The following is a 20,364-nucleotide window of genomic DNA, read 5'->3' as shown; positions in this document are numbered from 1 at the left end:
AACCTATCAAAAATAGTGCCATAAAAAACAGAATAGAAACACAAGTTAAGATAGGCAAGAAAATGGTAAGTGAGCACCTGTCCAGCCTAGATGAGTTCAAATTGCCAGGACCAGATGGATTACACCCCAAGGTTCTCAAGGAACTGGCAGATGTGATCTCAGAACCACTGAACTATATTTTTCAAAGATCCTGGAGCACTGGGAAACTACCAGAGGACTGGAAAAGAGCTGATGTAGTTCCCATCTACAAAAAGGGGAAAAAAAAATGGACCCAGGAAATTACAGACCTATCAGCCTGACCTCAATATCTGGGAAGATCCTGGAAAAGATAATCAAACAACGAATCAACGAACACCTAGAGGCAAACAAAGTCATTACTAAAAGCCAACATGGATTTGTCAAAAATAGATCATGCCAGACAAATCTTATTGCATTCTTTGACCAAGTGACAAAATTAGTGGATCAGAGGAATGCTGTGGACATAATTTACTTGGACTTCAGTAAGGCATTTGATAAAGTAGATTACAACCTACTACTTGACAAGATAAAAAAATGTGGGGTAGAAAGCATCACCACCAGATAGATCCGTAGCTGGCTGACCGGCCATACTCAGCGTGTGGTCCTCAATGGAACCGCATCTACATGGAGGGAAGTATGTAGTGGGGTGCCTCAGGACTCTGTTCTGGGCCCAGTGCTCTTCAATATCTATATCAATGATTTAGACAAGGGGATAGATGGGGAACTCATCAAATTTGCAGATGACACCAAGCTGGCAGGAATAGCCAACACTCCAGAAGACAGGCTTAAGATACAGAAGGATCTGGACAGACTTGAACACTGGGCGCTATCTAACAAAATGAAATTCAATGATGAAAAAAGCAAGGTTCTACATTTAGGCAAGAAAAACCAAATGCACAGGTATAGTATAGGGGGTACCTTGCTCAATAGTAGTAACTGTGAGAGGGACCTTGGAGTCCTAGTGGACAATCACCTAAATATGAGCCAGCAGTGTACTGCAGCTGCCAAAAAGTCCAACACAGTGCTAGGCTGCATTAACAGAGGGATAGAATCAAGATCACATGAAGTGTTAAGACCACTTTACAATGCCTTGGTAAGGCCACACTTGGAATACTGCATCCAGTTTTGGTCACCGCGATGTAAAAAAGATGTTGAGACTCTAGAAAGAGTACAGAGAAGAGCAACAAAGATGATTAGGGGACTGGAGGCTAAAGCATATAAGGAACGGTTGCTGGAATTGGGTATGTCTAGTTTAATGAAAAGAAGGACGAGGGGGGACATGATAGCAGTGTTCCAATATCTCAGGGGCTGCCACAAAGAAGAGGGTATCAAGCTATTTTCCAAGGCGTCTGAAGGCAGGACAAGAAGCAACGGGTGGAAACTAATCAAGGAGAGAAGCAACCTAGAACTAAGGAGAAACTTCCTGACAGTTAGAACAATTAACCAGTGGAACAACCTGCCTCCAGAAGTGGTGAATGCTCCAACACTGGAGGTTTTTAAGAAGAGACTGGACAGCCATTTGTCTGAAATGATATAGGGTTTCCTGCCTGAGCAGGGGGTTGGACTAGATGATCTCCAAGGTCCCTTCCAACTTTACTATTATTATTATTAAACCTTTAAAACTTTTGTCTGGAAATCTGTAACTGTCCAGATACTAATTATCTTTTCTTGGCCATCATTCTTTATAACCCTGACTCTATATACTGCACATTGATTAGGCTTAAAATTAACCTGAGATTTCTGTTACATCTTTCTTGTCTTAATCTAGCATTATTTTTTCACTTGATGACTAAGCTCCATTCTACAGACTGGAAGTTCAGTTTTCTCTTGACCTGTTCACTGAGGGAGCCTATATCAGTGGTGGTGAACCTATGGCATGTGCTGTCGTCCCAGCCCTGCCTCCCTCCACGGTCCCCTCCACACCAGCAGCCCCCCCAGAGGAAAGTCGCCCTAAGGCACAGCCCGCCTGGAGCAGCACAGCCATGGCAGCGAGGCAGTGGGGACAAGACTCCGCCCTTGCGCCCCATCACAAACAGATGCTGCTGCGGGGTACAGGTGGAGGGCGTGGCCGCCATGGCACTACTGGACCACCTGGGCAATCTGCGGCGGGCTGTGGAGGTGGCGGGTGGCCCTGCGGGTGGGTGGCGGTGGGGCAGAGATGGAGCAGGGGTGGGGCAGTGCGGGGGGTGGGCAGTTTTTGGGCACTTGGTGTCTAAAAGGTTCGCCATCACTGGCCTATATTGATGCCTATTTATATGACTTATAAGACAGAATACTTTCAAGGGAGAATACAGTCAAGAGCATCAACTAGACCATGGGTGTCAAACTCCCCGCATCATGTGACGTGTCGCGACATATCACGACTTTTTTCTCATTGCTGGAGCTGGGGTGGGCATGGCCTCTGCATGATGCAACTGGCCTGCAGGCCAGCTGTTTGACACCCCTGAACTAGACCCTTTGGTTTACAATGTATTCGGAAAGTATTAATGACAACTGCAAAGCAAATATGACATTTGGGGGTAATTGTAGACAGAAGAGAAGAAGCATTTCCTATAACAGTACAGTATTCAAAAAGCAGTTAGAAGAATCTGACATCCAAGAGAAAACTGTTAAAAGCTTTACTTTTAATGATTGTGGCATGGGATTTGCTATCATGGGCCTGATTTCATTCCAGGCCACTTCAATGGTTGCCATTTCAAGAGCAGATCACCATCACGATAGGGATAAACCTAGAGATCCTGGACAGGTGACCAAGTCCATAATCTGATGAATAGACCCAGCTTGATTAACAAAGAGAATGCCATTCAGAGAATCAGCAAAGAACGAGATTATTAAAAATGCCAATTTAATAGATGCCAGTCTCAGTGTAAGGGATCATTGTCTGTCAGTATATTCCCAGGTTTTTTAAAGAATACCAGAGAGATGCCCCCTCACCCACTTCAATCTATTGTTTAGGGAAGGTGCAAGAGGAATGTGAGATGGTTCTTCTCCCAGTACTAGTAGAGCAGGCAGAATAGATTCCCTCCTACTTCTATGGACAGAGGCTATTTACTTTCCTACCTCTACTGACTTTGAGTAGGATGACATACAAGGCAAGAATACTCTGCACACGTGTAATTCTTAATGCACTGGTTTGGCTAAGAAGACTTGGTATTCAGTATTAGTGGAGTTGATGCAGCAAAACCATAATCTAGCATCATCTGTAAACTATCATCTACAATGTATGCCAGTATGGCCAGACATACTGCTTCAGGAGCTTATTCTACACCTGGAGCCAGAATGGCTTCAATTATGCACTTGAAACTTGAATGGGAACACTGGACTGTGAATGTCAGTAGTAGAAACCTACAGGAATATGTCCAAGCACTACCAAGATCCACCAGATAACCTGAAAGGCATCCAAACTTCGGTGCAAAAGGAAAAGCTACAGAGTGATCCCAGAATATTTAGGCTTTAGGTTGCCAGGTTTGAATAGGGCAGTGATGGCGAACCTTTTAGAGACCGAGTGCCCAAAAACTGGCCTCGCCCCTGCCCCACATCTTGCCCCACCCTGCTCCACCCCCTGCCCTGCCCCCACCCCGCCCCACCCTGCCTGCCCGCAGGGCCACTCACCGTCTCCAGGGCCTGCCGCAGATCGCCCAGACAGCCCAGCAGTGCCATGGCAGCCACGCCCTCTGCCCGCGCCCCACAGCATCAACTGTGCGTGTTGGGGCGTGAGGGCAGAGTCTTGTCTACGCTGCCTGGCTGCCATGTCCTTGGCTGCACTGCTCCACGTGGGCCATGTTCGGGAGTGACTCTCCTCCAGGGGGGTTGCTGGTGAGGAAGGGGGTCATGGGCGGAGGCAAGGCTGGGGCAACGGCACGTGTGCCCACAGAGAGGGCTCCGAGTGCCGCCTCTGGCACCCGTGCCATAGGTTCGCCACCACTGGAATAGGGCACTGAAGGGTAACATCTTGTATAAATTAGTAACCACACTTTGTTCTGTACTATGGAACAAATATGGGAATGTAATATTAGGATTGTCCTGTGCTAAGTGATTTCTGAGGGGCACAAGCGCCTTTCTTCCCTGTCATACAGGAAATAATTAAAATGGAAATGCAAGTATACATTTTCCCTTACTGGGAAATACCAGGTAAGTTTGCTTATTCAAACTTCTGGTCAAGTTCTCCTCCCTGGGGATGGACATCAGCTCCTTCTCTCTTCCTACGGCTTGTTGAGGCCAAGTTAGACATGGACATCTCTTCAAGCAGAAAAGAGGACATCTGTCCCCCCTAAAAGAAAACATACGACCACCCAGAGGGAACCCTGAATAGGAGTCTGAACACAGAAGTAAGAACGGAAAAAATAACCTTCAAGCGTCCATGCAAATAATTAAATACACACGGGCACAGTCTTGCACAGAACATAACAGCAATAAATTGAACCAGAAAAAATGTTCTTCTGACCTTACTTCAAGGTTATACTTATCTCCCTTCCCTAGAGTACACACTGTCCTTTTGGTCCCATTGGGATTTATGACAATCTGCCACCAGCCAACATACTTCCTGAGCGAATGCTTCCACTAATCACAACACCTGTCCATGGCCTAGAAAATATAAGCCATGCCATTGTTCTGGGTTGTCTGGAGTTGAATCAAAGCATATTTAACGCAAGGTTGAGAATGGCCCAGATATAAGCTCAGTTTGTTTGTTAAAACCTGGATTATAGTTCTTTGCCCCCTGCAGTGGAATTTAATGGCTGTGATCTTCCCTGAATAGTGTCCAGGCATAATGAGAGTCCTATTTTTAATTGTTGTAAAGATGACATTGGGAATGTTTGTTAAGAATAATTTTTTTCCTCCTATTTCTACAGAGCTAACAAAGGAAAAGAACAGGTTCTCATTTACATCAGCAAGAGTTCTGAGGTGTTTGAAGAATAAGCCCAATGAATTTCAAGTTTATTTGCTCTTCTTCAGCCAATAGTCTGAGACACAAAGATCACTATGAATGAGTATGGAAGATATTTTTGCACTGCTGGGAATTTTCGGCTATTGGAAATACCAAACATCATAGGCAACAGGAACTGAGGTGATTCTTACTGAGCCTGCATGGGATAAGAGATTACACATCACCGACTATGCATTTATTCTTTTATTTTTAGTAAAGCTGTGCCAAAATATACCTTGCAGTTTCTCAAAAATTTCCCATCGCCAAAAAGTTTTTGGGGACTTGGGGCTTTATTTCTCAGGAAGTTTGAACATTCTCTTCTGGTGATTTTTTTTTTAACTTATTTTTAAATTGCAAACAGTGGAATTCTTGTTTTCTGCTATGTATCTTTCCATTGATGTAAAGCTACCTTGAGGGACCCAGTTTGGTGTAAAGGTTAAGGTTATGGCATCGGGCTAGAAATTGGAAGACCATGAGTTCTAGTCCTGCCTTAGGCACAAAATCAGGCTGGTGACCTTTGGTCAGTCACTGAAGCTCTAGGAAGGAGGCAAGGGAAAACCACTTATGAAGTCTTGGCAAGAAAACCGTAGGAACTGGTGCAGTCAACAATGATTTGAAGACATCAAGGGGGAAAAAAAGACTACCTTGGCTGTCCACAGTCTCCATCTGAAAAAAAATCATTGGGAGAAACTCCTTAACAATAACTTCCTTGGGGATAATTGAAGTGTGGAAAGCCCAGGAGCCGGCAGAGCACTGGACAGAAGATTGAACAATGAAAATATGGACATGTGTATTTCCATTGGCCACCTCGCTGTTTAAACAACGCAAGATCACCATTCCCTGCCCATGAGAATTTCACTAAAAATCTCTTTTTCTTTGGGGAGGGGGTGAAAGTGCAAATTTATTTCATTGAGCTGAATAAGGACAAGAGAAAAAAGTACAAGAGAAGTTTCAGTATGGCAGTAATGCAAAACGAGGAGCACTGACATTTTCATGGCTAAGGAAAGAAAGGAACAAGTCTCTTTTTTTACAGTCGAAGAAACCAATGGAATTCAACAAATGCACGGGTGTTGAGACAATGTCCTACAACTAATGCATTTGGAAGTAACATAGGACTAGATCGGGTATCTTTTATCTCCCCACATATATGTGTCGACAACGGTAAATTATTCGGAACTTTAATTTTTATTGAAAGTGTGTGTGTGTGTGCGTGCGTGACACACACGCACATACATAAGACAAAAAAAAAAATCACTTCCCTCAGAGAAACTCTTCTGACAGCTACCCAGAAACAAAATGGTGCCCTCTGCTGTCCATCTCCTCTATCATTCTTTGGAATTTATTTGCTTATTCCTTGCACAAAGAAAGAAAAAGGATCAATTCCAGGTTGTGAGGAACATAACTCTTTGGAGGGGGGAGGGGGAGGGAGGAGCAGCTATAGGAATCAGTTTCCCAAAGAATGCAACAGGATAAATGGCATTTAAACGTGTTCTTTTTTTTATATGAACCCTGCTCCTACGTTTTTAACAGGAGCTTTATAGAGGCAGCAATTTCAGCTGAAATGTTTTCTACCACTTATCTTGCACATTTGCAAAAACCTTAAATGCAAAATGCAAAATAACGTTCTAACTTTTGTACTGTCTCTGTCACATATAGAATTCTGCTAATAGGTTGAAAAACTGAAGAATCTTCTAATTTCCATAATTGGACACTTATGGATTTTCAACTGAAAGAGTAGGTGGTAGAAGTTATTGCACTGAAGAATCTTTACACTGATGATTTTATAACGTCCTCCTCTTTCTAAAAATTCTCTATTTTCTTCTGGATCAAAGGAAACTTATTCAGAACTATTATATCTGGAGAATGTAGTCGGAAAGGGATGGGAGCCTGCTAGTATAATTTTGTAACCCATAGGTGTAAAATAAATTTAATACAAGTAGTTCTTGATTACCACAATTTGGATTAGAATTTCTGGTTACCAAGCACCTACATTTTGATCACATGACCCTGTAGATGCTATAAATGGAAGGACTGGTTGTAACTCACTTTTTTCAGTGCCACCGTGACTTTGAATGGTGACTAAATAAAGGGTTCCAGGTCAAGGGCTACCTATATATATATTAATCTTTTTTTAAAATTGGTATAAATGGTGAAACTATTAATATATCAGGTATATTCAGGGAGGTCTCTCAATATGTTAGGATTGTAGATTCTAGAATTCATAGCCAGCAATGTATATCTGGGAACTGCAGTTCCAACATATATGAAGGATGCCGAGATGGGAAAAAACAACAACAGATAGTCCTCGACTTACAACAGTTCATTTAGTGACTGTTCAAAGTTACAATGGCACTGAAAAAAGTGACTTATGACCGTTTTTCACAGTTACAACCTTTACAGCATCCCCATGGTCACGTGATCAGAATTCAGATGCTTAGCAACTGGTTCATGTTTATGACCATTGCTGTGTCCCAAGGTCATGTGATCCCCTTTTGTGACCTTCTGACAAGCCAATGGGGAAGCCAGATTCACTTAACAACTGGGTTACTAACGTATCAACTGCAGCGATTCACTTAACAACTGAGGCAAGAAAGATTGTAAAATGGGGCAAAACTCACTTAACAAATGTCTCACTTAACAACAGACCTTTTGGGCTCAATTGTGATCGTAAGTAGAGGACTACATGTATACAATATATTCTTACAACAATATTTATCTTTTTATGTATATGCATTATAGAAAATCATCTTAAGTCACACTGTTTGTCCACCTACCTCAGGATTCTGTGCTCTAATCATCCAAGATGGAAAAGACAGAAAAATCTTTAGCATCACATCCTGCTTAATTTATTACAATGCACTTAATCAGAGATAGATCCAGTATTCAAAATGTTTATTTTTATTTCTGGCCTAAGAATCTTTTATCTTGAAGTACTGAGTATATATCTTTTCATTATGTGTAGGTTTTGTAATGTTTTATCTTTTTAATATTGTAAACCACCCAGAGTCAATACATTTAATAAAACAAAGAAAAAAATAAATCCCGTAATGAAAATACCCAGCAATGAAAAATACCTACTCTAACACTCATGGATATCAGAATAGAAAACATAGTTTTCAAACAGATGTAGCAAGCATTAAATCTAGTTCTTTTCCCATCTGATTAACTTAACATGACTAAAAAAACAGAATACTCCATGGGAGCGGACAGTATTTGCTTTTTATTCAAAGTTCGTCCTCCATCCATTCCCCATGTGTCTGAACTCCTTTCCAATACTTTCATTCTAGGGTTGTTGTTTTTTTTAAAAAGAAAAGTATAGTTGTATCACATACATAGTGAAGATCTCGAGTGGATAAACCTTTGTCAGTTGGATTCCGCTCATTGTTTGCTGACAGCCAAATGTATCTGCTAGAGCTTCTTTGGAAGTTACGCTCAATTGCTATGGGCAAGCACCAATATTCCAAGAACACAAGAAGCACTGTTAGATGCCAACCTAGAACAAGTGTGCTTGCAAAAATTCTGGAATAAATAAATTAAGATAGAATTAGAGGCTTGACCAGGGTGAGAATTAGGCTACTTTAGAAAAAAAAAAAAGCCTGATAGTCAGTTTTGGCAATTGATCAGTTGCTGCCTGTTTTGTTTTGTTTGTCCAAAAACTTGGCTCTGCACCTCTCTAGAAAGCAGAAAATAGGTTCATTGAATGCAAAGAACTGGCCCACTTTTCAGTTTTTGAATGCAAGTTATTTGTGCAAACTGAACAGTGATTCAAAGAAAGCTTGTGTAGATGACAATAGCATTTGATAATCACAACCTCATGTAATGAAATGAGAATATTTTTCCTCCGGGCTTACTGCCAGCCAACAAATGCTGCAAGAATTCATCCAGATGCACACGCACAAAATTCTCTTTTTTGTTTCCCACGCTAAAACATCAGAAAGCCAACCTGAAATGCTTGTTGCAGCTACTTGTAAATCCTTTATTTCCTGAGCTTACACTACTAAAATGCATAAATGGATTGCTTCCTTTGAGAGAGAAAAATGTAGACAGGGTAGTGAGTTTAAAGGATAGTTACAGTCCAACATTATTAATAATAACAAAAGAAAAGAATATTATGTCCTGGTAAACTCTAACCTTTGGGTTTTGGGCTCCCTATGGGAAGAATCCCTGGGAATCATGAAAGTTTTATCTACTGAAAGGAGAAAAAAAAAGAATTCCTTTTTCAGTTTTGTCTCTGAAATGATTTTGAGTTGAGCCAATAGAAGAGGAAGATGTGAAGGAAAACCAGGGCTGTTCTGTTCTACAACTGCAATTTTCTGCAGAAGTCCAATCCCATCATGCTACTCTCATTTCATCAGGAAGCAGAAAGGAGGCCATGCTGAAAGACCAGAAGCTTCAGGATATCATTCAGAACTGTATCAAATGGTTATTATTTAGGAAAAATATTTAGTACTGGAGCTGAAGTTTCTATATTCTTTCTCTGTTTCCTCCCCATCCTATTTTCTTCCTAGGCCGTATCAATTGTTAACTTTTCACTGAGTGCGTGTAAACCATTATGACAGGCTTTCTTGTCTGAAGAGCAGAATAAAAATAGTACAGTGAAATATAGGAAGGCATACAGAGCTCTCCTCTTTTACTATCCAAAGATATGTGTATGTTTGCTTCGTTTGCATAATATATTAACACATGTTTAATTGAACCACGATTTACAGGGTAAATCTAACCTCATCAGACAAGCATTTTAGTTGGCCAATCCAGCTAACATCATTTGTAGGTGCCCTTTTTCTCTTTCTCTCCCTCTCCTTCTATTTCACACACAGTCACACACTTTTTCTGAATTATTTGTGAACCATTATGGCTAAAAGGCATTATCAACAAACAAACAGTAAGCAGAAATATCACGAGAAAATGATAGGTTGTCATAGAATACATTAAGTATTAATAAAAGTGGCATGTTAAATGGCTATTTTGATGGTTTGCAAACTGCTGTAGGAGTTCTTCCTTTTGTAGTAATTCGGAACTTGGCTCTGTTCCTTTCTCCAAGCTCCAGGGTGTAAGGCCATTGAATGAACGAAATGGGAAAGTTTATAGAAGTTTATTAAAGAGACTGAGTAGGGGGAAGAGAGAAGAATAACCAGAGAAGCTGTTTCCTGGAACTAAGTTCTGAGAGGTTTTCTCAAATGGTCATTTCCTGAATAACTGCTGACAGCAAGGGGTGTATCCTGAGATTAGTTGATTACCCATTATGGATAACTGAGTAATTATCCTACTCACTCCTCTGAATAAGCAGCGATTGTAAGAGAAATCACAGGAAGTTATGTTGGATGCCTAGGATGCCAGAGCGCGGGAATTAAATTAGAGGAATTGTACAATAAGCTTCATAAGAACAAGAGTAATACTAGTCATCTACACACTGGGTGTGTTCAGATAGAGGCTAGACTGCCATTGGTTTCAAACTGTTTAATTTAGATTCCTCCACTGAGCAGGATGTTGGACTTGATAACCTAAATGACCCCTGGCAATTCTATAATTTGCTTTGCATTTTATATTTTTAATTCACTGCTTTCCTCATTTCTGCTGCTCTTCCCAAATCCTGTGCAGAATGTCCCTGGGTGGGGACATTGATCTATCATTAACACAATTGGGTACTCTTTTTGCTTGCTATAAAATAATTATGTTAATTTATTTAAATTTGTAGCTGTAGTCTAAAATACTGTAATCTGGTTTCAGACCTTTCTTCTATGACAATAACAGTAAAGCTCAAACTTTGTCAAAGCTCTTGTACAAGAGAAAAATTACTGTAAAACATAGTCCCAAATATTAGTACCATGCAGAAAGAAGTCTCTAACAACCATATAGCAATAGCACTTTGACTTACATACGGCTTCACATGCTTTACAGCCCTCTCTAAGTGGCTTACAGAGTCAGCATATTGCCTCCAACAATCTGGATCCTCATTTTACTGACCTTGGAATGATGGAAGCTGAGTCAACTTTGAGTCATTCAGGATCGAACTCCCGGAGTGAGCAGTGACTTAGTCTGCAGTACTGCATTGTAACCACTGTGCCACCACACAGTTTTATATCATTTATTATGTCAATATTAAAATAAGCAAAGTGAGAGTTCACAACAGTGGTAGTTGATGGCAGCATATTTAGTGCCCCATAAGGTTCTATCCATTGACATTTGCTTAGGATAAGATTTTTTCTGCTCCACTACAATATTAATAAACTTAGTAGCTGAACTATCAATATTGTGAATGTGCAAACTTTACATCGAAGTATAGCAATCTTCCTTCTCTATTTTCTTGTTATTTAGCTGTCAAGTGCAAGAAATTAGGAGCCAGGATAGGGTTCAGAAAATTGTTGATTTCATGCTACTTATACACAAGAAACTGATCTACTAATAGGCAAGGCAAATTGGCACCAGATAAGAGTAAACTGACTTTAATGGGGGCTGGATTTAGGTCTCTTATGGGGCCGTAGAGACTCCAAACTGATGATGCATTTGACCCTGCCCTCAGGCTCAGACTGGTCATCTCCTATATTAATTTCACTGCTTATATATTTCTCAGCTCCTATTTATGTATCCTTCAAACTAAAAATAACTCTTCATAGAATGATACAATCCTCAGCACTGGAAAAATAAAAAAAAAAACACCATTGGATGAAGAGATAATCAAGAAAATACTGGACTGTGCTGAAATGGATACACTTACATTGAGAATCAAAGAAAAAGAAGACGCAAAATATTTTCAAACTTGGAACTTATTTTATCAATGGCTGGAAAAATGGGACAGAGAGTAAGAACTTAACTTGTATTACTAAACAAAACAAATCAACCCAGACGTTGTTCATTAAGCACGTATGAATTGTAATAATAGAAAATTAATAAAATACTTAAAAAAAAGAATGATACAATTACTGGGTTGAAAATATATTTTAGTTTATCTAGTGCAGGGGTGTCAACTGCCGGCCCGCGGGCTGGATGCGTCATAGCAAAACTGCACCCAGCCCATTGCCGGCAATGGTAAAAAAGTCACGATACGTCGTGGCATGTCATGTGACATTGCGAGTTTGACAACCCTGATCTAGTGCAACCCTGTAATTGTAATTTATAATCCAGAATGACCAGATGCAGGGTTCTTTGTAGAAATTCAACCAGCTTCTTCTTGGATATCACCAATGGAGGAAAATCTTTTACCTCCCAAGGTACTCTTTTTCGTGAATCAGTGCATTTAAAGAAGAATACATCATGCTTAGTTGAAATATATTCCTCTACAATTTCTAGCTACAGATTCCTGGAACAAACTTGGTCTACCCCAGAGGTGGGGAGCTATGGCCCCTTTATGACTTGTGGACTTTACCAGTCAAACGACTCGTAAAATTCAACTGGACCTCGGTACTTACTTCAAAGACTTCTAACTATTGGTTGTATAGTAAGCCGTTATTGAAATTGGAGGAGAATTTATTCTATGACATTTTGTGATATTATACAAAACGAACTTTAAATACTTTGGTCATTAAGGTACTAACTTTCTTCCATTTCGGTCAGACCGTACTGTTATTCTTGATAATGCCATGCTTCTTTTTTGTAATCAAAGCACCTTCCCCACCCACCCCACCCCCAAAATCAGGATCGAAAAACCTGCTGCTGCAAGATCCCCATTGTGTGTTTGACAGAAGATTCCTCTGAATTTTCTATATTTTAATAAAATTGGCACCAGATCCTTGCTTTCTAGAGTTGGGAAGTCCTCAAAAACTGTGGTATGTGTCATCAGGCTTCTTCTTTGAGCTGATTCCATAGAAACCATATAAACATTTGACATGGTACAGCTAGTTAGGAATATTTATTGCCTAATTAATTGAAGCCACTTAAATCATCCTCTGCCAAAACAAGGGGGCAGTTTTTTTCTTATAGTGTCTGCAGCTGAAACTCAGCACTTCATTCTTCCATCTTTGCACAGCTTTTTCCCTTTAAACATACCCTAATTCTTAGAATAGATCCCCTAAATCCTGAACCTGACTCTAAATGTATGTATGTATGTTTGTGTGTGTGTGTGTGTATGATTGTATGTATGGATATATGTATCTATGTATGTATGCATAGATAGATAGATAATAGATTGATAGATAACAACAACAACAACAATAATAATAATAAAAAAATTGGAAGGGACCTTGGAGGTCATCTAGTCCAACTCCCTGCTCAGGCAGGAAACCCTATATCATTTCGGACAAATGGCTGTCCAGTCTCTTCTTAAAAACTTCCAGTGTTGGAGCATTCACAGCTTCTGGAGGCAGGTTGTTCCACTGGTTAATTGTTCTAACTGTCAGGAAGTTTCTCTTTAGTTCTAGGTTGCTTCTCTCCTTGATTAGATTCCATCCATTGCTTCTTATCCTGCCTTCCAGCGCTTTGGAGAATAGATAGATAGATAGATAGATAGATAGATAGATAGATAGATAGATAGATAGATAGATAGATAGATAGATAGATAGATAGATAGATAGATATGGGATGATCTTGCAAATCATAGAACGTTCAGCCAGGCCAAGTTTGAAGACCCCTGCTCTTGTTTATATAGAATTGCTATAGGTACGTGTTTTTTTTTAAAAAAAATCTTATTATTTTAGATGCTTGTGTGTACTTCACCCTCCTTATGCCGGACTATAATAAAAATTTGATTTGATTTGACACTGAGTGTACCTTGGCTCTACCCTTTGCCCTTCCTGCCACTGTACTCTCCTTTCCTCAAATACAAGGTGCATTTTTTAACCACAAAAATAGCAATAGCAATAACAATGGCACTTACAGTAGACATATATATTGCTCCATAGTACTTTACAGTACTCTCTGAGCAGTTTACAATGTCATCATATTGCCCACAACAATCTGGGTCCTCATTTTACTGACCTTGGAAGGATGGAAGGCTGAGTCAACCTTGAGCCAGTCAAGATTGAACTCCTGGCTGTGGGCAGAATTTACCTGCAATACTGTATTCTAACTACTGCACCACCACGGCCCCCAGATTTCCCTCTCATTCTAGATAATTAAACCTGCTTAAAAATCTAATCGCACAGTATTACTGTGAGACAGCTAGTAATTTTATGGTAAAATCATGTATGGCTTTCCGCTCTTTCATTTTTGTTTTTATTATGTTAATTTATATTAAAGCCGGAGACAAAATGCATCTGTTAATCTTCAAAATATGCAATCTTTTTTTCTTTTTTCTTTTACTGTAGAACAACAGTAAGGGTTATTTTTATTTGTGAGTTTTGTCAAAATTTCAAAATATACTGTAAGTTCTTATTTAACTGGTCAGGGTTTATCTCTTTAATGTTTGGCTTTGATAAAGTTTGCTTTTTGGTTTGATCAGCCTCTTGAGATTGCTTTCTTGTTTTACTCCTCTTCTGTTGATGGATTATATTTAGTTCTGAGTTGTGGGTGGTTGCTGTTGTTGTTTTGGCCAAATGAAATATAGAATGATTCTTCTGCTTTATAGCACATCGAATCCTGAGTTTTGAAATTACGTTGGAAGGAGATGGATGCACACTAATAAATAAATGAACTGCTTTTATCTTTACTGCATTCAGTCCATTTGTACTCCTTATCCTACAGAAGTCAGACTGGTCAGTAGTAAATCACGAGCAGCTTCCCTGAATAAGGATAAAAATGGAGTGAGTATTGTAAGGGCAAAGCAGTTCAAATACTTAGTTAACATTCATTCAAAGTTAATAGCTTGCAACTTTTGGCTAGCTGAGCTTCTTGATTTGGAGAGGTATCCTGTAAAACAGGGGTCCCCAACCTTGGCAACTTTAAGACCTGTGGACTTCAACTCCCAGAATTCCCTAGCCAGCTGGCTGGGGAATTCTGGGAGTTGAAGTCCACAGGTCTTAAAGTTGCCAAGATTGGGGACCCCTGCTGTAGAAAACATATTCTCAGCTATATGTATTGCTCAATGTAATGCTTCAACGCCTTGGGGCAACAGCTGGCTAATGTTCAGCCTGAAAAAATATGCAGTGCCATATCTGATCATAGTTGGATGAGAGATTCTAGTCAATAGCAAGTAAGCTGAACTACCAAGGAGCAAGCAGAAAACCAAAGCAGAATGGAAAATTGAGAAATCCTGTTTGTGCAGATGCCAAGAAGACATCCCTCAAGAAGTTACTTTGGATGCTTTTAAGTCTTAGTTTTAGCCCCACAGATTTTCTCTGCTTGTGAAAGTTTTCATCATATTATACTATATCAAATTAACAGAAAATGTACAAGTAGATGTGATGCAAAAGACAACTGGAGGCGAGTGTGCCAAAATTCTTATAATCCAATAGAGGTATATCTTTAATTTATTGAGGTTTTTATGCCACTCTAATCCATGGAGATTCAGAGTGGCTTACAAACCTCTCCAGTAAGAGGATTAAAAGCAGTACTTCAAAGCAAGAAAACAATAAATTACAATCGCAATAAACTTTGCACCCAGTAAATGGTAGAACAGAATTTCCCCCAAGGTTTAAAATAATCTCTCTTTCTGTTATATTATGAGGAGATGATTTAAGAACTACACCCACTATTTTTACAAGGCCTTTCTCAGGCTGATTACAACTGCCTCTATAAACCCACTGTTTACAAGATAATATTCGTATAAGAAAGATGATCTGTTTAGTGTTACTAGATGGGAATAATGAAACTCAGTTGCCTGTATTTGTATTGTGTTATTTGATGTATCACATAGGCCTATTCCCAACAGAATATTAACCCCTTGCCAAGCAGAATGTGGCATTTGTGTTGCATTTAAATTTAACTGGAATTCCTTGAGCTAATTTTCAGCCTGCAATTTGTCAGAATACACAGCAGATGGCAGTGCACAACATAACATAAATGAAGTTTAAAGGATGCCCCTTCTGAAGGTAAGCAAAGAAAAAGCAAAAAATGTTTTTATTGCAGTAGATGCCATCATGGTTTTCCTTGATTCTTCACAAACCAAGGAAAAGACCTCCATTAGATAAAATTCAGTCAAATATTGATCATATCTGGCAAATTGGGAACAATATATCAGCTAAAAAGCAATGCCTGTGATTTTACTAGTTTCAGAAAATGATTATTGGGGAATGTTATAATCCATGTTTCAGCACTGGTGGCTGTTGGCATCCAAAACTGAGACTTTTTTTTCCCCAAAGGGGAAATATCTCCTTTTTGTTGATAGGCACTATGGGAGGCCAATAAATAACTACCGTGATAACAATACCTTTTAAAGTATTCAGACTCATAAGGGCAGATAGATTAAAAATAAAATCTAATAAATAAGTAAATAAACAATTCTGAGAATCTTTCTTCAGAGCATTTAGATCCACCTACTTCAGATAAGCACCATAGTTCAAAAGGACTTTATACCTCAGCAGAGTTTAAACTGATTCTTGATAGCCTAAACAAAAATAAAAGCTAGAATATATAATAATGCATCAAAATAGCCAAAATAGCCAAACAACCCCACTGAAAAAAGTATTAAACACCTGTGGAAGAATTCCATCTTCAACTTTTTTTCTAGAAGGTGGATAACATCAAAGAGAGTCAAATGTCCAGCAAGCCAGTGCAGCTTGCAGAGTAATGGGGTTACATGGGCATAATGAGACGGGTCTATGACAGCTTGCCACAGCCAACTTGCCACGGCCATCTCACCTCAGCCATCTTGCTGCAGCCAACTCACCGCGGGACAACTTGCCATGGCCAACTCATTGCAGAACAACTTTCTGTGGGACAAGAGTTACACTAATATCAAAGAAACAGTCCAATAGAATTATTAAAGAAAGGATGCTAAAGGAGGGACAAAATAAAATGTGAATGACAAAAATTAAAATAATTTTTAAAATAATTTTAAATAATTAAATTGAATTTGTTGAATTGTCCCACAGCAAGTTGTCCCGGAGTGAGTTGGCCATGGTGAATTGGCTGTGGTGAGTTGTCCCATTCCATAATGAGATACATTCTGAACCAAATGAAGCTTATCATGCTCATCTAGCATATTGCACTAGTCCACTATGCAATAATGAAAATATCAGTGGGAACTAAATATTAAATGTATCATGGATATTACGCAGTGGTGGGATTCAAATATATGAACAACCGGTTCTCTGTGTGGATGCTACTTCCGGAAGTCCATTCTGGGCCTGGGCAACAAAAAATTAGCTACCAGTTCTGCCGAAGTGGTGCAAACCGGCTGAATCCCACCACTGATATTACCCTTAGAGAAAATTGGTACAAGCAGGACTGACGTATCCATTAGGCACAATGGGCACAGTAGCTTGGTCCCTTAAAAGTATTTTAATGTTTTTTTTAAAAATGATATAGAAGTTATTTATTTTTGTGGTTTGCTTTTTGACTTTGAAAATAATCACCAAAAATACAAAATGAATGAATTCAAATACAGTATAAATAATATATATATATAATTTAAATTAAAGCAGAGTTACTTATGAAATGGAAAAGATTTTGCAATTATGTACTATTATTTTTTCATATAATCAGAAGGATAGCAACGGTATGGCTAATGAAGATTTGGCCAAAAATGTCAATGAATGAATGATTGGAGACAGGAGATAGGAGAAACCACCATTCACCTCAGGCCTCAGGCCTCAGGCCTCAATGCATTTGCTTCCATTCCGCCCACATATTGCTTCTATGTTTCTTACTATCGTAATGACAAAGCAAAACTCAGTAAGAGTTAACATGAATTTAATAAAAAAAGAGGGCAAGAAATGGACAAAGTTTGAATAACAAACTGGTGATCTTATTTGTAAGGTGTGAATACTAAACCTTAATAACTCCAATGATACATGATAGATATAACTGATCAGGAGCAAATAATTAATACTATACTGAAATACATACATTATATAAATATAATATATTATTACCATTTTCTATTTCTTTGTAGAAATACAAGTAAAGCATTGAAAATAAGTTGAAGTATAACGTCAATATTATAATTTTAATGGAGGGGAAGGCCTACAAAGGCAAAAGTGCCTAAGGCCCACAAAATTATAATATGGCCCTAGATATGTTCTGCCACTGATATATTATTCGAGTGTGATTGCCCAACTAGATAAATTATTTTCTAAAAGCAGTTGGAAATGCAACAATCAAATTGGATTATTCTTTCATACTTGGAGAAAATGCTGTAAAGTTCAACAATTCCGGAAAGTGATTTATTATAGAAAGAAACAAACCATAAGGATGGGAATTTCCTTTTCCAAAAGCTATTTTTCTTTACTTTACTAAACATTACTAAACTCTATATCGTACAAGGTATACTAAATTAAATCTGTATATGATATAACATGGATGTCTTTTACACACATCACACATTATGTCTTTAGCAGAATGGCAAACTAAGCCTTGGAAGTATACATCAGTGTCAAAAATAATTTCATATATGAAAAACCAGTGTGACAGAATTTTTATGATTATAATTCTACAGATGGACTTGTATCACATCCAAAGTTTGAATTTCTCTAAACTTGAGGCTTTAAAATATTAGCTTATGCTTGAATCATTAAATAAGGGTAACATTTTTAGATTTTAGATAGAAACTTTTAATATTACGTTCTGTCTTATGATTCATTATTCTAGCTTCTTTAGTTAATTTTAGAATATTGATTTGAATTTAATAATAGTTTTGAAATCTCAAATTAGTATCAGAAACTTGAACATGCAACAGTGTTGAAATTTTAGTTCAATTTTATACAGATTGTCTTTTCTATTTACTTTCTGTTTTATATTTCCCCCCCCGTATTTCCTTTTGATAACATTGCTACATATCTATTAAAAGAAATAACTTAAAAAAACATCCAGAGTGCTTCTTATACATTATCTCAGGAAAAGTCTAATGATCTAGTTCCATAGATTTTGTTCTCATACATGCAAAATCGGGTTTTGAATTAGGATCTTCTTTCCTTGGAAAGCTAGCTCTTTCAATATCATTTTAATAAACAGGCTTTAAAATGGAAGACAGCTTGAAGTTCTAAGAATACTTCCAAATGAAGATAGGTTACCAAGGACAGGGTTTTTTTTTTTTGTAAAGAAATGACATTTTGCCACAAGAAGATTTGTTCTCATAAGCAATGCTGACAATACATAAAAAGCAGCAAATAGATTTCAAAAGAAAGATGACGGGCTGCCCTATCTCGCAGGAAGCAACATTCACAATGTGAAACCTGGGCTGAGACACTGCTTTCATTCACATTGTACACCTGTTTTCACTCTGTCTATGGAGCTTCTCAGTCATCCAGGTCATGGTTGTCCCCAGTGCTTTTTTTGTAAAAAAAAAAAAAAAAAAAAGGTGCCGGAACTCACACACGTCATACAACCCGCCTTGCCTACCCTACAAGGTTCCATCCAAAAAAGGTGCCGGAACTCCGTTCTGGGCGTTCTATGACAAAAAAAAGCCTTGGTTGTCCCAAAGGTGCTTTTTCAGAAGGCAACTGGACTTTGTTGTTCCTTGAAGGCGTTTTGCTTCTCATCCAAGAAACTTCTTCAGTTTTGAACTGAAGAACTGAAGAAGCTTCTAGGATGAGAAGCGAAACATTTTCAAGGAAAAACAAAGTCCAGTTGCTTTTTGAAAAAGCACCTTTGAGACTATTTTCACTGTCTTCAACTTGTGTACTGTGTTTCTTTCTGTTTCTTTTGCTATTTTTTTTGCCATTGTATAAAATATGATCTTAAGGAAATAAACAAACATTCTTGAGTAAATCCTACTATCGATGTTTGCACCCACACAGTTTTCCTGATAGTATTATGAAAGTGATTTCCCATTATCACCTTCTAAGATATTTTTTCAGCTTCTTAGTCTGTCCAACAACTCTGGAATTCCCCAGGGCTCCCCCATTCAAGTATTAACTAGAGCTAACTCAATGTAACTTTCAAGGTCAGCTAGGTGCCACCACTTAGGTGATGCTCTGTGTATTCAGTGAAGAGGATTACAACCTACAAAAGCTTCTGTGATGATAAATTTGCTAAGCTTTAAAGTGTCACAAGAGTGGCATTTCTGTGCAGAGGACTCACCAGTGCTTCCAGGTTGAAGAAATCAGTCTGCTATTGGTGGGCAAGTTTCCCAACCATTCGTGTGAAGTTTTCAGTGTTACAGAAAACATGGTAAAACTGAAGATATCAAACAGATTCTCCTGCTTTCTGTTTCAATCATATAATGTGACATCAAGCAATAAAGCATGCATGGGGAAAAATGTTGTAATGGAGTTTGCCATGTGCACAAATTACAGTTATGTCCTATCGTACAGACATGTTCCTTCTGGAAAATTTCTGCTTCCACAAGAGGGATATTTTTCCTTTAATTATTCCATTTTGGGAGAGGGTCAATTTGGTGTAGTGATTAAGGTTAAAAATTGGGAGACCATAAGTTTCAGTCCTGCTTTGCG

Source organism: Protobothrops mucrosquamatus, unplaced genomic scaffold (assembly GCF_001527695.2).
Source record: "Protobothrops mucrosquamatus isolate PMUCROS unplaced genomic scaffold, P.Mucros_1.0 scaffold357, whole genome shotgun sequence".
Lineage (NCBI taxonomy): Eukaryota > Metazoa > Chordata > Lepidosauria > Squamata > Viperidae > Protobothrops > Protobothrops mucrosquamatus.
This window is presented reverse-complemented; position numbering follows the sequence as displayed.